Below are 15,412 nucleotides of genomic sequence, written 5' to 3'. Positions count from 1 at the left end.
GCATTTCTTTCTTTCTTTCTTTCTTTCTTTCTTTCTTTCTTTCTTTCTTTCTTTCTTTCTCCCCCTCTCTTTATTTTCTGGCCCTGCTCCTCTGCGTGCTCTCTCTCTCTCACAAACTAAAATACAGAATATAATGGGTGGAATTCAATGTAGTGCTAAGTGGGGTATGCACACATGAAATGAGGTCTGCTTGCACAGTGGGGTCTTCTCCCCGCCCCCTGTGAGGTCCCTAGACTTGTTCTAGGGGTTCCCCAAACTCTCCTGAACAGATTTAGGGGGTGGGGGTACAAGGAAGGAGGAGATGAGGGCTAAGTCATGTTGCATTGGTGGTCCTTGTTCCATGCACACAACTTAGTTGAATGCCACCCAATTTGTGGGGTTCCTTCTTCACATACCACGATTTAATGCATTTTGGGTTGTCCTTCTTTTGAGATGAGAACTGCATTGCAAAATTCAGAGAAGTGTGAAACCTGAAGGACAATTCCAATTCCGACCTACGTATCGATCTGAGAGGTGCTAATTAAGTTGGTTTGCTTAAAAATGCAAATAAAATTGTCCTCCATGCTTATCATCTTCCCATTTGTCTTGATCTGTATTTTATACTTTAGTTCCCTAAAAGCTAGGTCTGGTACTGCCAGTGGAAGTAAAAGCAGCTTAGGAGAAGCAATTTTCAGTGGAAACACATTACAAGCAGAAAGAGTTAAGATTACACCTACACTGATCTTGATATTACATTTCAGTGGATTAATTTTGTGTGTGTTAAACAACCCCCCCCAAGGTTCACCAAGACCGTTGCTAAATTTAGTCCATTTCATATGTTCATATCATGTATAATGTTTTAGCTCTAGGTTACTATAATGCATTCTTCCCCAATCTGTTGTCCTCCAGATGTTTTGGGTGACAGCTCATATCAGCTACAGGGTGTAAAACATCTGGAGGGATGCTGGCTAGCACTGATGGTTGTTGTGGTCCATAGTTATCTGGAGGGCATGGGACTGGGGAAGGATGCTTAAAATGGTTGTTTGTCCCCATGCCATTTCAGAGTTGTGGTGCTATCATTCACTGGACAATGGACACTTTGGCCCAACTGTGGCGAGTGGGATTAAGGACCCAGGCCAACAGGGCTCGGGAAAGTTTTGTTTGGGTATCATTTGCAAGTCTGTAAGGAAGAGCTCATGCCTGTTAGCTCAGGGGTTCAGCACACAAGTAATTCCTCTTCACAAAGAACCAGGGCAGACATTGTTTAGATTTCATTAGAAACTCATCAGATATGCTGGATGTGAAATCACGGTTGCTTTGGGCCAGCAAGAAAAAAGAAATAACATTTGTGGCAAGGAAACTCTAACCCAGTAATTAGACCCAAGGAAAGAAAAAAGAAAAAAGAAAAAAGGAACTCTTGACCCATTTTCTTCCTGTTTTTAAATATATTTTATTGTCCTGTAGCAATCACTTGGAAAGCAACTGGCAATACAAGTCCAATCACTCTCATCTGTTGTCAAGATCCACCTGATGCCTGCAAGTGGGGCTGAGTAATGAAACGTAATGATGTATTTGCTCATTTTAAGCAGTGGCGCCTTCAGGGAATGACTTCGGGGCAGATGTCCTGGGCCCCACTCAGCAAAATAAACAGCAGGATCCCCAAATTCAGCATGGTTCACTAAAAACATTTAAATTAAGTAATACACATTACCATCTAAAGATGGTACCCTCTTCTTTAAGAAAATTATGTCCAGAGTCTAAGGATGCAATCCTGTGGTCTCTGGGAAGTCATCTCAGCAGCAATAGGATGGGCTGGGTCCCTCTACCCGACGTCAGACTCAGAATTCCAGTGTTTAAGGCAGCAAGAGAGACTACATTCATCCCACATAGCAGGGCCAATAAGGGGCCATCTGAGAATGTCCCTCAGCCTTCCTCCTGGTCTCCTGTCATGTTCCCCAGACCAGGGGGCAATTTAGATACCCTTTTGAGCACATCTAAACCTCTCCTTCCTATTGCAAGCTCAGTTGGAAACATTCAGAGGGAAAATGGAAGGGGGAGAGGGAAGGATGTGAAGCCCAGAAATGGACAAAGGAATGCAGGACATTCCTGCACTCTCACTCCCATGCTGCCGGCACAATCTGGCAGGGTTTAGGATGAGGTGATGGGTCCTTTCCCCCTTTAGGATTGCAGCACAACAATACCTTAGTTGCACCACCGATTTTAAGATTGTCACCTTGGTGCTTTTACATGAGCCCTTAAAGTGTCCCTCCAATATATATTTTTTAAAATTATTATTTTTCAGCATTTCCATATGCCTCTCTCAACATTTTCGTTTCCAGCTGGGTTAGAAGTCAAAAGAGGCCAAAATACCTAGACAGGAACAAAGGCCGCCAAAATACTGAGACATGAATAGAGAAAGGCCAAAATACCGAGACAGTAACAAAATAGTAATGAGAAGTACTGGATGCCCCACAAGGCAGCTTTCATGTTGTGAAAAATCCAATCATATGTGCTGACTGACGAGATCCAACTTGTTTAGATAAGCTCCAAATAAGCATTTAAATCTTGAGGTACTTATCTGAGTTAAATGCAAATTAATTCTGAAACTCTTGGACTTTGCCCACCGCTTTCAGTGCCACTGGAATACTTTGATACTTCATGTTCAAAATGTGAGTACACTCTGGAAGACTGAAAAAAAAAAGGAATTACTATTTTAAAAACACACCAAATTATAGCTGGCAGTTGAGTAGCAAAGTACTTAATGTCCCAAGTAAGCAAACGGGTTTGGCTGATTATAACCTATTTTCTTAACTCAATCTGTCCAGGAATGAACAAGGGAGAGGGTTGTCTCCAAATAGGTTTTCCTCAGAGTAGACCCACTGAAATCCGGAGAACAAAGTTAGGCATGTTGATAACTTTCAGTAGGTCTGCTCTGAGTATGACCAACACAGGATACAATCCGGAGTCTTTGCCAAAGGTAGATATGGTGTCTGCTTAAAAATAATGGCAGTGGGTCAAAATGACTCCCTGATTCTAGGATGGGGTGCTGCCCTCTGCTGCTAACAAAAATCCAAATGGAATACAAGAAGATTATAAAAAATAATAATTCCCTACCTCTGGCACAACTGGAAAAGGACGAAAAGGGATGCAATTTCATTTTTAAATATGCTTGGATAAACAGGGGGCTGCAGCAATTAATATCTTGTCAAAATGTTTGGCTGTTTGGGGTGGCACAATTTCTTCTCACTTGGAACATGAAGCCCATGTTATAAACAAGAGCAGCTACAACTACGGTTGCTTGGAGATGCTCAGTGTCAACAGCCCTTGAATTCTAGCAAACCAGGTCATTCTGAACAGCAGCGCAAGAGCCTATGTGAGGACTGTCTTCCTGAACTGGACCAAAGGTCCAACTTGCATCCTGTTTCCAACATTATCTCACCAGAAGAAGGCTTTTAAGGTGACTGTCAACCCCCACTGTTTATACCCAGTACTAGAAGGACTATTCACATGACTTCTTGCATTCAGCGGACAAACAGTCTGTGCACACAAATAGCTGAGCTGTACAAACCAACATGTACACTCCTCTTTATGCAAACACTTGTGTATATGTAGAGACGCCTCGTACATGTCCACGTAACTATCATTCCCCCTCTTTCTCTGTATCAACGGCGAACTCATTCTCCAAGTGAAGATCCTTGTGGAGCCAAAATAGCACCACTCCTGCACATGAGAGAGATATTGATAGGCTTGGGAGAGCCTCAGGGTTTGCAGAACTAAAAAAAAAAAGGAGGGGGAAAAAGATTGTCAGAGGAGAGGAGGGGAAAGTGAATAGAGTATCCTCAAAAATGGCATGTTTGGCCGGCTGCTGGGGTCCTCAGCAGGAGCACTCTGCATTTTTGCTGCAGTTCCCATTTGTTATTTATCACTTATGACGTGCCGTAACTGTACTAAACTATGTGCAGAGATTAAAAACAAGCCAGACTTACAATACAGAAGTCAGGCCCACCGTATTAATGGCATGATATAAATCGCATGAAGAAAGGGGATGGGGAGGGAGGAAGAAAATAAGGAAACAAAAAAAATTATGTAGTAGGTCTTGTAACCCAAAGTGGTTGGTGGGGCTGCATAGGTGGAGCTGTATTGCTCTACTGTGTTCCCAGTGCCTTGCATCACTGCCGCTTACTGGCCAGAGATCAGCACGGTGCAGACGCAGTGACAGAGCCAATCCCAGACTCCTGCCTCTGCCCTGCAGTGAGGTCCTGCTACCTTAACGCCACCAGTAAGCGGCAGTGACACATGGCATTGGAGAGATGGGAGAGCAACACAGCCCCACAAGTGCAGCCCTGCTGAGCGTTACTGCTTAGAACCACCAGCTTGAATGGAAAGTGGTCGCTCAGTTGAGTCAATGACCAATGTCCCTTGCTTTCCTTGTCTTTTCTAGATTCTAGCACAAAGGTAGAATGAAAGGTGGAAAACATTGGTGGAGAGACGCAGCCTTAGTTAACATTCACCACCCTCTCTTACATGAACACAGTGTGGATGAGAATCTCATAGTAATCCAGTGTCACACATTTCCTCTCTTTCTTTCTTTTTTGTCTGAAAAAGCATTCCCTCCCACCCATGCATTCTTTATACTGGCCTCCCACACGAGTTCCCCACAAAATTATGACTCCTCTCCAAAAAGAATAAATCTAGAAATTGGAGAGAGCATTCTGAGAATTTTTACGTCTTGACCACTATAGCCTTGAGAATCTAATAATACCCAGAACGTTTATTCGAAAGTTCAGTTTGCTTAGAATTCATGCACTTTCTACTCTAGATCCAAGTCACACTGGGACACTTCTGAAGACATCCACTGTGAACTTTGAGCTGTCGATGGACTACGGATCCTCAAAATTCATCTTCCAGTGCCAAGTACTTCTCTTCCCACAGCCATTTCTGCTCTCCAGGAACTAGTTGTGTCTCTCAACAGCCAATGACATATTAACAGACACGTATGGAGATGTAGAACCACAAGGAAACATCTGCTTTTCTTGTACAAAGAAAAAAAAAAGATGTCAAGGCAACAAGAAAGGGATTTCAGACTATAGCCATGCTATAGTGTATATATAGTATTTTCTCATCAAGAGAATCACATTAGTACATATCAATGATTTGGAAAGTTGATAGCTTGTCTAGAGTTGCTTCTGGAATTTCTAGAGAGATTGGCAAGAAGGCCATGTTGATAGTTTCAGATAGGATGAATGATTCTCTCCAGTTTTTTTGGTTTCCCTTAACTTTCTCATTTTTCCCAGTCTTCAGTTCACCATGAAAATCAATCAGCATTTTGGTCACATTTCTTGTGCATGTTTGTTCTAAGTAATTTTTCTTAATATCTCCATTTTGCAAGCAATATTCCTTACTATTATTATTATTGCTACAGGCAACTCCTCATTTATGCGTGTTTGAAGCACACACAAGCTCACACTTGCACATTGCCACGAACCTTCCTCTCACCCACTTCCCTTCAGTCTTAGATAGTTCAATCTTAGATGGTTCATGGCCTTTACAAGTTGCTGATTCAGAAAAGAAAAGAAATAAACAGAGAGGTGGTGAAATAAGCTCTCCTTGTGCTTTTCCAGCAAACAAACGAAAGTGAGGTGAAAGACACAATACTCGTGATAGGAGGAAAGTAACCTAAGGTCTGCAAAGCAAAATAAATAGAAACTGTCAGGGAACTGCCATTGGAGCCAGAGGGAGAGGGAGGGCTCCAGAGGGATTCCGGAGAGCGTCCCAGGAGGGAGAGAAGCAGCACATCTTCTGGGGAAGGAAATCAGCGTAACACCAGTGGAGAAGGGGGGCAGATGGGAGAATCGGCGAGGTGGCTCCAAGACTCTTCGCCGGGAACCAGTGGGGAGAGCATGGGTCCTCCGATGCCCACACCCTCCCTGCGCAGAAGGCTTCCGCGCAGGGAGGCTAGGAGGAGATTAAGCGTCAAAGAGCTTCTTTGCTGGAAGAAGTTCAAGAAACGCCCACTAACGGATTCTGCCAGCAATTGAGACAGCCACGGGCACGTGGCTGTCCAGACAGAAAGGGTTCATTCAGGCAACCAGCCAAGAGTGGCGTTGATTTACACACAAGCAACCCCTAGAACCACTACAGAAACAAAGGATGTTATAACAGGTTTGGGCTAGGAGGGCAAATAGCTCTTAAAATAGGAATAAATTTTCTGTAGAGCATGGAAACCAGGCCTTCTTTTTTTGCCTCCCCAGTCCCCCACCCCAGGAACTACGTAACCACAGAGTTCCTGTTTACTCTATATCTTGAGGATAAAGTTTTCTGTGGTATAAGACACCTAAGACCATTAGGCACACACACACTCAAGATCTAAAGAAAGTCTATTTATTGAAGCTTCCAGGAAAAATATTGACTGGGCAGTAAAAATACTTTCCTTGATTACTCAGGCTCATATTTTAAACTTAAAATTACAGGAACCCTTTTTTAGAAACGCAATTTATTTTTAGCCTCTATGTTTTGACTTTTTTAATTGAAAAAAAATTGCTTATGTTTTAAACACATTTCCATTGACCTCGCAGATCAGGTTAGATTGTAGAGAGGCTCTTAATGGACCTCTCCACACACACAAACACACTTTCCAAATATTTCTCTCATATTGAATAAAAAGACGCATCATTTTTCGGAACCATTGCATAAGATGCGGGTGGGGAGTTTGGACATTAGAAGTTGCTGGACTACAACTCCCATCATCCTAGACCATCTTTTACTGGGGTTTGTGGGAGTGGGACAAAAATGTCTGGAGGACTTTGAGGTTCTCCACTCCTGCTTGAGACAGTCAAAACTGACATCCATAGCTTAGTGATTGAGGTGACGTCAGGCCTGAGTCCTTGTTTCTGCAAGGCTGCCATGGAGTCCAGTTCTGACACAGGCATGAAGGAAGAAGAGTTTGGATTTGATATCCCACTTTATCACTACTAGAAGGAGTCTCAAAGTGGCTAACATTCTCCTTTCCCTTCCTCCCCCACAACAAAGACTCTGTGAGGTGAGTGGGGCTGAGAGACTTCAGAGAAGTGTGACTGGCCCAAGGTCACCCAGCAGCTGCATGTGGAGGAGCGGAGACGCGAACCCAGTTCCCCAGATTACAAGTCTATCGCTCTTAACCACTACACCACACTGGCTCTCACACAGACTTGTAGGCAAGAGGTATTATTGTGAACAGGCAGCAGTCAAGGTAGCTGTCCAGGAGAACAAGAACTACGAAGGCCAGAGACCGGGAACATAATCATATAGAAGGGTTGGAGGTTAAATACTGACTTGGATGGAGGATGCAGAAGTGAGGGTCTGCATTGTTACTTGATGTGATTAGTTGTCCACACAGGCATGACATACCCTTTTAAAATATGGCTCTTTTGGGGAGAGGGGGTCTTATTGGGTGATTTCTTTTATTTTTATTTTATATACTGTGATCTTTTAATGTGAACTGCCCTAAGACCCCCAGGTATTGGGCAGTATATAAATTCTAATAATAATAATAATAATAATAATAATAATAATAATAATAATAATAATAATAATAATAATAATGGAACCAAAGATCTGTAACATTTAGAAAACAGTTGCTACACTGCCCTTAGTGCACTGGTGCAGTTATTTTAAAAGCACTGTATTTATATCAAATGGCATTTTTTTAAATCTTTGCAGAAATATTGGTCTTTGCTCATGCCCATTTAATCCAGCCGTGCCAAAATAAAAGGGAATAGCCTTGAGAGTCTACATTGATTTAAAACCCATCTCGGTCTCTTGAGAGGCCTAAGATTCCTCTCTTGCACCTAGTGGCTCAAGACATAGGAGATTTACCTTGTTCAAGAAAAGAGGTTTCCCAAGTTTCTGCTGTTACATGCACCACTTCCTCCTAAGCTTGGAAAGCCCACTGAAATGGAATTTCAGACTTATGATGGTTTTTAACTTTTTAACCATAGGAAATCTTATTTGAAGTCAGTTTTGAGACTTTCTTTCTGAGCCCAACATATGGCAAATAAGACGAGTGGCTTTTTCTCTTCTTTTTTAATAAAAACAACAACAACCATGGGACACATAAAAATAGGCCCAATAAAAGTACTCAAAAAACCGCTTGGAAAATAGTTTTATTCTGCAGCTTTTCCTATATGTGGCATATGCAGAATAATGTGGTCTGAAACGAGGGTTTTACTGGCATGGCTTTAAGATAACTGCATTACTCACTAGCAGCAAAGCCGCGAGACAGTTGTGTAGGTTGTTCCAAATGTAAGTGGCAAAGAAAGCTTCCTAACCGCACAGTTTCCCTATCATCCATTCCCCACGGGCCTGTCATACTCCAATAACCAGTGGCTGCATTTTCATTCTCTGCTGAACAGGGTTATTGACAAGCGGGTTTGATTCTGAAACCACTTAGAGGTTCTCTTACAATCAAGCAGTATGCAAATTGCAAATAAAAACACTTATTTTCCAGTAATTGTTGCTGTCTAAAATTGTTGCTATCTTAAAAAAAAGTGTTGCCATAATCTGACAGGTTATTTGCAGGTCGTTGGACACAGACAATGAAAGTCCTGTTATCAAGACATATGTCAAAATGCTATACAGGAGGAGGAGGAAGAAGAAGAAGAAGAGCAAGAATGAGAGAGAGAGAGAGAGAGAGAGAGAGAGAGAGAGAGAGAGAGAGAGAGAGATGCTGTCTCTGCACAACTCCCAGTGTAGTGGTCAGAGTGCTAGATTAGGACTTGGGAGACCAGGGCTCAACTCACCACTCAGCCATAAAGGTCCTGGGCTACCTTGGCCCAATCCATCTCAACCCTGGGGGAGTTTACCCACATCCCTACCTCTCTTGGCACTTTGGTGGAATCTACACACATATAGAAAACGCTGTGAAAATGCTTTAAAAAAAGTTTTGAAAAATATATATTGAATTTGCCATAGCTCACCTTTGCCATCTAGTGTCCCATTTGTATATGGCACTTTGCAACACGCTTGAAAGGTTTTGTTTGCGGCTGTCCTTTGTAGTGCTTGAGAATTTTATTAGTGCTAAGTCTCTTTTACCTTTTGGGGGATTTTGTAAGTGATCTGTTTCTTCTTCCTGATGCCTGCAACAGTCTCGGCTGCTTTGTGAGCAGTCCTGCTGCCCTGCAAATATCCACGCTGCACGTTCCGTGGGCTGCCACTTCTGCATCACCAAATAGAGGACAAAGCATATATTTTGCAGACTTTTTACATATGCTAACATGTGTTGTGCAAACAATTCTATAATTTAAATAGAAATAAAATACATCTCACCATAGTAGGGAAGAGTGAGTAGATGGCCTGCTGGCCTGCCTGCTCAGGCTGCTGTACAGATAACTCAGCTTGGCAATGCATAAATAGATAGATACTTTCAGTCCCTCCAGACACCTACTCTAAGGAGTCATTTCCAGGACACTTTGGCCCCTTCTGTCTTTGCACCATTGATTAATTACAGTGTGACAGAGGCCACTGTTCTGAGGGATAGCTTAGTTGGTAGAGCATGAGATGCTTAATCACAGGGTCATAGGTTCAAGCCCCGTGTTGACCAAAATATTCCTGCATTGCAAGGGGCTGGGTTGAACTAGTTGACTCTTGTGGTATCTTCCAACTCTACAATCCTATGATTCTTTTTAAAAAAATACAGTGGACGCTCGGGTTGTGAATGTGATCCGTGCGGGATGCACGTTTGCAGCCCACAGCGTTCACAACCCGCAGCGGCGCATCTGCACATGTGTGAGTTGTGATTCAGCGCTTCTGTGCATGTGCAAAGTGCGATTTAGTGCTTCTGTGCATGCGCGGCCGCCGAAACCCGGAAGTAAACCGATAAAACGCAACCTGAAGCGGCTGTAACCCGAGGTATGACTGTACAGTAGTACCTCGGCTTACATATGCTTCAGGTTACATACGCTTCAGGTTACAGACTCCGCTAACCCAGAAATAGTGCTTCAGGTTAAGAACTTTGCTTCAGGATAAGAACAGAAATTGTGCTCCTATGGTGCGGCGGCAGCGGGAGGCCCCATTAGCTAAAGTGATGCTTCAGGTTAAGAACAGGTTGAGCCAGATATATGGAGAAACGTGACTCAGAGAAGTAGGAGGCCCCGAGTTCGTTCTGATTGTTTAGAAATACACAATCGCTTCGAGGTCCTCTCCCCTAGCCTGGAAGACGAAGAGCAGACTCCATTTGAGGATGTCTCCCTCATTTCGGTCGATCAGGTAAATGAAGACGAGCAGCAAAGTCAGTCCTCAGGGAATGTGCAGGCGACCTTGGAACGGACAGCTCATGGAAGAACCCCGACCAAACCTAAGAGGAGGCGTGTAGTGGTGATAGGGGATTCCCTACTGAGGGGAACAGAAGCAGTGATTTGTGGGCCTGACAAGATGTCTCGGGAAGTGTGCTGTCTCCCCGGGGCTAAGATCCAAGATGTAACTGAACGTCTGCAAAGAATCATAAAACCCACTGACAAATACCCCTTCCTCTTGGTTCATGTGGGAACCAATGACACTGCAAGCAATAGCCTCCAGAAGATCAAAAGAGACTACGAGGCTCTGGGCAGGAAATTGAAGCAATTAAATGCACAAATTGTCATCTCATCTGTCCTCCCAGTTGAACGACGTGGCCCAGGGAGAGAAGGAAAAATAGTGGAAGTGAACAGCTGGCTTCGCAAATGGTGTAAACAGGAACGGTTTGGATTCTTAGATCACGGACTGCAGTTTCTTGAAGATGGACTTCTGGCAAGCGATGGGCTGCACCTCACAACGGTTGGGAGGAACGTTTTTGCCAAAAATCTCAGAAACCTCATCAGGAGGGCTTTAAACTGACTAATGTGGGGGAGGGAGACAGTGCTCCTGAAGGTAGGAGTCTATCAACTGATGAAGATGATCATCCAAATGTCATAGACCAAATGGAGCAAACAGCACACAGACCTAGTGGTGGGAGGAAAAAATCCTTAAATAAGAGACACGGGGGAATGATTAATGGACTTCAATGTCTGTACACTAATGCGCAAAGCATGGGAAATAAACAAGATGAGCTTGAGCTCTTGGTACAGCAAACTAAATATGACATAATAGGCATCACTGAAACCTGGTGGGATAAGTCCCACGATTGGAATGTAATAATGGGGGGATACAATCTATTTCAGAGAAACAGACCAGACAAGAAAGGAGGAGGAGTGGCGTTATATGTCAGGGATGTGTATACCTGTGAAGAGATCCAAGATTTAGAACCTCAAAGCCAAAGTGAGAGCATTTGGGTCAAAATTAAGGGAGAGAAGAATAACAGAGACCTCATTGTGGGAGTTTACTATAGATCCCCAAGCCAAACGGAGGACATAGATGATGCCTTCCTGGAACAGATGGCCAAGTATGCAAAAGGAAGGGAGATAGTAGTAATGGGGGACTTCAATTACCCGGACATTTGTTGGATGTCAAACTCAGCCAAGAGCATAAGGTCAAACAGATTCCTCACTGGCCTTGCAGACAACTTCATTGTTCAGAAAGTGGGAGAAGCAACAAGAGGAACAGCCATTTTAGATCTGGTCCTAACCAATGTTGATGAGCTGGTTAGTGGGGTAGAAGTGGAAGGATCATTAGGCGCGAGTGATCATGCTCTTCTGAAGTTTACTATACAGCGGAAAGGAGCAGCCAAGCATACTAGGACTCAATTTCTTGATTTTAAGAAAGCCGACTTCATAAAACTTAGGGAAGTGCTGGGTGAGATCCCATGGACAGTAATACTAAAAGGAAAGGGAGTTCATGATGGCTGGGAGTTTGTTAAGAGGGAGATAGTAAAAGCACAACTTCAGGCAATACCAATGAGACGGAAACATGGAAGGTGCCTAAAGAAGCCAGGGTGGCTATCTAAAGAACTTTTAACTGAGTTAAGATTAAAAAAGGATGTGTACAAAAAATGGAAAAGGGGGGAAACCACCAAAGAGGAATTCAAACAAATAGCCAGCACATGTAGACACAAAGTCAGAAGAGCTAAAGCACAGAATGAACTCAGGCTTGCTAGAGAGGTTAAAAGCAACAAAAAAGGCTTCTATGGGTATGTTCGTAGCAAAAGGAAGAACAAAGAAACAGTGGGGTCACTCAGAGGAGAAGATGGTGAAATGCAAACAGGGGACACAGAAAGGGCTGAACTCCTCAATGCCTTCTTTGCCTCAGTCTTCTCCGATAAGGAAAACAATGCCCGACCTGAAGAATTTGGAGCAAATGATTCAGCAAAGGAAACACAGCCCAGAATAACTAAGGAGATAGTACAAGAATACTTGGCTAGTTTAGATGTATTCAAGTCTCCAGGGCCAGATGAACTGCATCCAAGAGTATTAAAAGAACTGGCAGATGTGATCTCAGAACCACTGGCAGTCATCTTTGAGAATTCCTGGAGAACAGGCGAAGTCCCGGCAGACTGGAGGAGGGCAAATGTTGTCCCTATTTTCAAAAAGGGGAAAAGAGAGGACCCAAATAATTACCGCCCAGTCAGTCTGACATCAATACCAGGGAAGATTCTGGAGCAGATCATTAAGCAAACAGTCTGTGCGCACCTAGAAAGGAATGCTGTGATCACCAATAGTCAGCATGGATTTCTGAAAAATAAGTCATGTCAGACTAACCTGATCTCGTTTTTTGACAGAATTACAAGCCTGGTAGATGAAGGGAATGCAGTGGATGTAGCCTACCTTGATTTCAGCAAGGCATTTGACAAGGTGCCCCATGATATTCTTGTAAAGAAACTGGTAAAATGCGGTCTTGACTATGCTACGACTCAGTGGATTTGTAACTGGCTGACTGACCGAACCCAAAGAGTGCTCATCAATGGTTCCTCTTCATCCTGGAGAAGAGTGACTAGTGGGGTGCCACAGGGTTCTGTCTTGGGCCCGGTCTTATTCAACATCTTTATCAACGACTTGGATGATGGACTCAAGGGCATCCTAATCAAATTTGCAGATGACACCAAACTGGGAGGGGTGGCTAACACCCCAGAGGACAGGATCACACTTCAAAACGACCTTGACAGATTAGAGAACTGGGCCAAAACAAACAAGATGAATTTTAACAGGGAGAAATGTAAAGTATTGCACTTGGGCAAAAAAAATGAGAGGCACAAATACAAGATGGGTGACACCTGGCTTGAGAGCAGTACATGTGAAAAGGATCTAGGAGTCTTGGTTGACCACAAACTTGACATGAGCCAACAGTGTGACGCGGCAGCTAAAAAAGCCAATGCAATTCTGGGCTGCATCAATAGGAGTATAGCATCTAGATCAAGGGAAGTAATAGTGCCACTGTATTCTGCTCTGGTCAGACCTCACCTGGAGTACTGTGTCCAGTTCTGGGCACCACAATTCAAGAAGGACACTGACAAACTGGAACGTGTTCAGAGGAGGGCAACCAAAATGGTCAAAGGCCTGGAAACGATGCCTTATGAGGAACGGCTAAGGGAGCTGGGCATGTTTAGCCTGGAGAAGAGGAGGTTAAGGGGTGATATGATAGCCATGTTCAAATATATAAAAGGATGTCACATAGAGGAGGGAGAAAGGTTGTTTTCTGCTGCTCCAGAGAAGCGGACACGGAGCAATGGATCCAAACTACAAGAAAGAAGATTCCACCTAAACATTAGGAAGAACTTCCTGACAGTAAGAGCTGTTCGACAGTGGAATTTGCTGCCAAGGAGTGTGGTGGAGTCTCCTACTTTGGAGGTCTTTAAGCAGAGGCTTGACAACCATATGTCAGGAGTGCTCTGATGGTGTTTCCTGCTTGGCAGGGGGTTGGACTCGATGGCCCTTGTGGTCTCTTCCAACTCTATGATTCTATGATTCTATGATTCTATGAACAGTTTCAGGTTAAGTATGGACCTCCGGAACAAATTAAGTACTTAACCCGAGGTACCACTGTATATGGAAAGAAAGTGACAGAGGATTAAAGAACTGGTTGCAGTTTGGGTAGGGGTGCAGCCCAAACTGACCAACAAATTATTTATTTTATTATTTTCATTTCTATCCCACCTCTTTCTCTGAGAAGCTCAAGGTGACGTACATGGTTCCCTTCTCAACTGATCGCCATGACAACCCTGTGAGGTAGGTTGGGCTGAGAGGCAGTGACTGGCTCAGGGTCACCCAATGAGCTTCATAGCTGAGTGGGGATTTTAAACCTGGTCTCCCAGGTCCTGGTCTGACACTCTAACCACGAGATCACACTGGCTTGTTGGCTCTTGGAAGCACAGGCCCAAGCATGATTTCTAGGCGCACAGAACAGACATGTAACATGGGCTGCGTCTCACACAGTTGCCACAACCCCAAGCTATATAATATCATGGTTTAATTCTGATACTACATTTTCTGGAATTACACCTTGCCCCACAAGGCAGCTTTGCTACCAGGCTCCCTTTTCATTCCCCCCTATTTTTGTTTAGCATAACATCAATCCCAGAGGCGAGTCCCACAAAGCTAATAAATACCTAATACTTAATAAAACTATTATCCTGTCAGTGGTTTGATTTTTTTTTAATATTCTAATGGGACAATGTGGCTGAAAATATTTTACTTGAAAGCTTCGTTTTCCTGGCCTTTTTCATTACAAAATCATGAATCATTTCCCCAAAGTCAATTTCTCATGCAAGTTCACATTCAATGGACAAAATAGCTCAGTGGCTTAACCATTCTTGCTCCATAGCAGAATGGCTGCTGTTTCAGATGTGTGTTGGTTTGCTGAAACTTCTTTCTGCTTCTTCCATGGCCACTGGAAGTGTGCAAAATAATATGCAAATCAATGCACATCATTGAAAATTACATTTTGTTTTGTCAACCTCGTTTAATCAGGTAAGTGGGGGTAATTTTGTACTCTTTTTCCAAATGTACATTTAAATATATATTTTTAAGGATGCGATATCTCACAAGGGCAATACTAAGTGTCTTGTGCCGTAGATATTTAGAAGTTCCTTCCATTTCCCCTGGTGTCACATATTTTAGGACTGATCAGAATGTAAAATTACAAGATAACATGGCTCAACATTTTTGTTCCCTTTGGGTAACCTCCTTATGTTTCAGGGTGCCTCAATTGTATTCATAGCCAGAATGGCAGGAAACATTTGCTCACCATATATTTTGGACCTACGAACAGGGCCAGATTAAGACCTTTAGAGGCCTGAAGCACTTAAAAGATTTTGGTGCCCCCATATATATCTAATTCAAAATATGCAGCTTGTTCCTCTCTTGGTGCCCTGGGCACTGGTGATGAAGAGACTTCTTCCACTGCCAGCGCCTGGTGTATGGAGGAATGAGCTTCATCAACCCCGGCCCCACAAGGCACCAGGATGAAACCATCGCTGTTCCCACAGAGGAAACTGAGACAGTTTCACCCTGGCGCTTTGTGGGGCCGGGTCTCATGCAGCTTGTTTCTCCCT

At 43.5% G+C, this 15,412-nt stretch overlaps 1 long non-coding RNA gene across 1 annotated transcript; it reads right to left on the bottom strand.

Moving 5' to 3' along the window:
• Nucleotides 1-1,533: 1,533 nt before the first annotated feature.
• LOC308582729 lies at nucleotides 1,534-14,058 on the bottom strand. The gene is made up of 3 exons (XR_014005815.1): nucleotides 14,016-14,058; nucleotides 3,548-3,752; nucleotides 1,534-2,667 (listed from the first exon to the last, which is right to left on the bottom strand). It is a non-coding gene; the product is annotated as an uncharacterized lncRNA (long non-coding RNA).
• Nucleotides 14,059-15,412: the final 1,354 nt, after the last annotated feature.

This window comes from Podarcis bocagei (genome assembly GCF_964188305.1).
Source record: "Podarcis bocagei genome assembly, chromosome: 3".
Lineage (NCBI taxonomy): Eukaryota > Metazoa > Chordata > Lepidosauria > Squamata > Lacertidae > Podarcis > Podarcis bocagei.
This window is presented reverse-complemented; position numbering and strand designations above follow the sequence as displayed.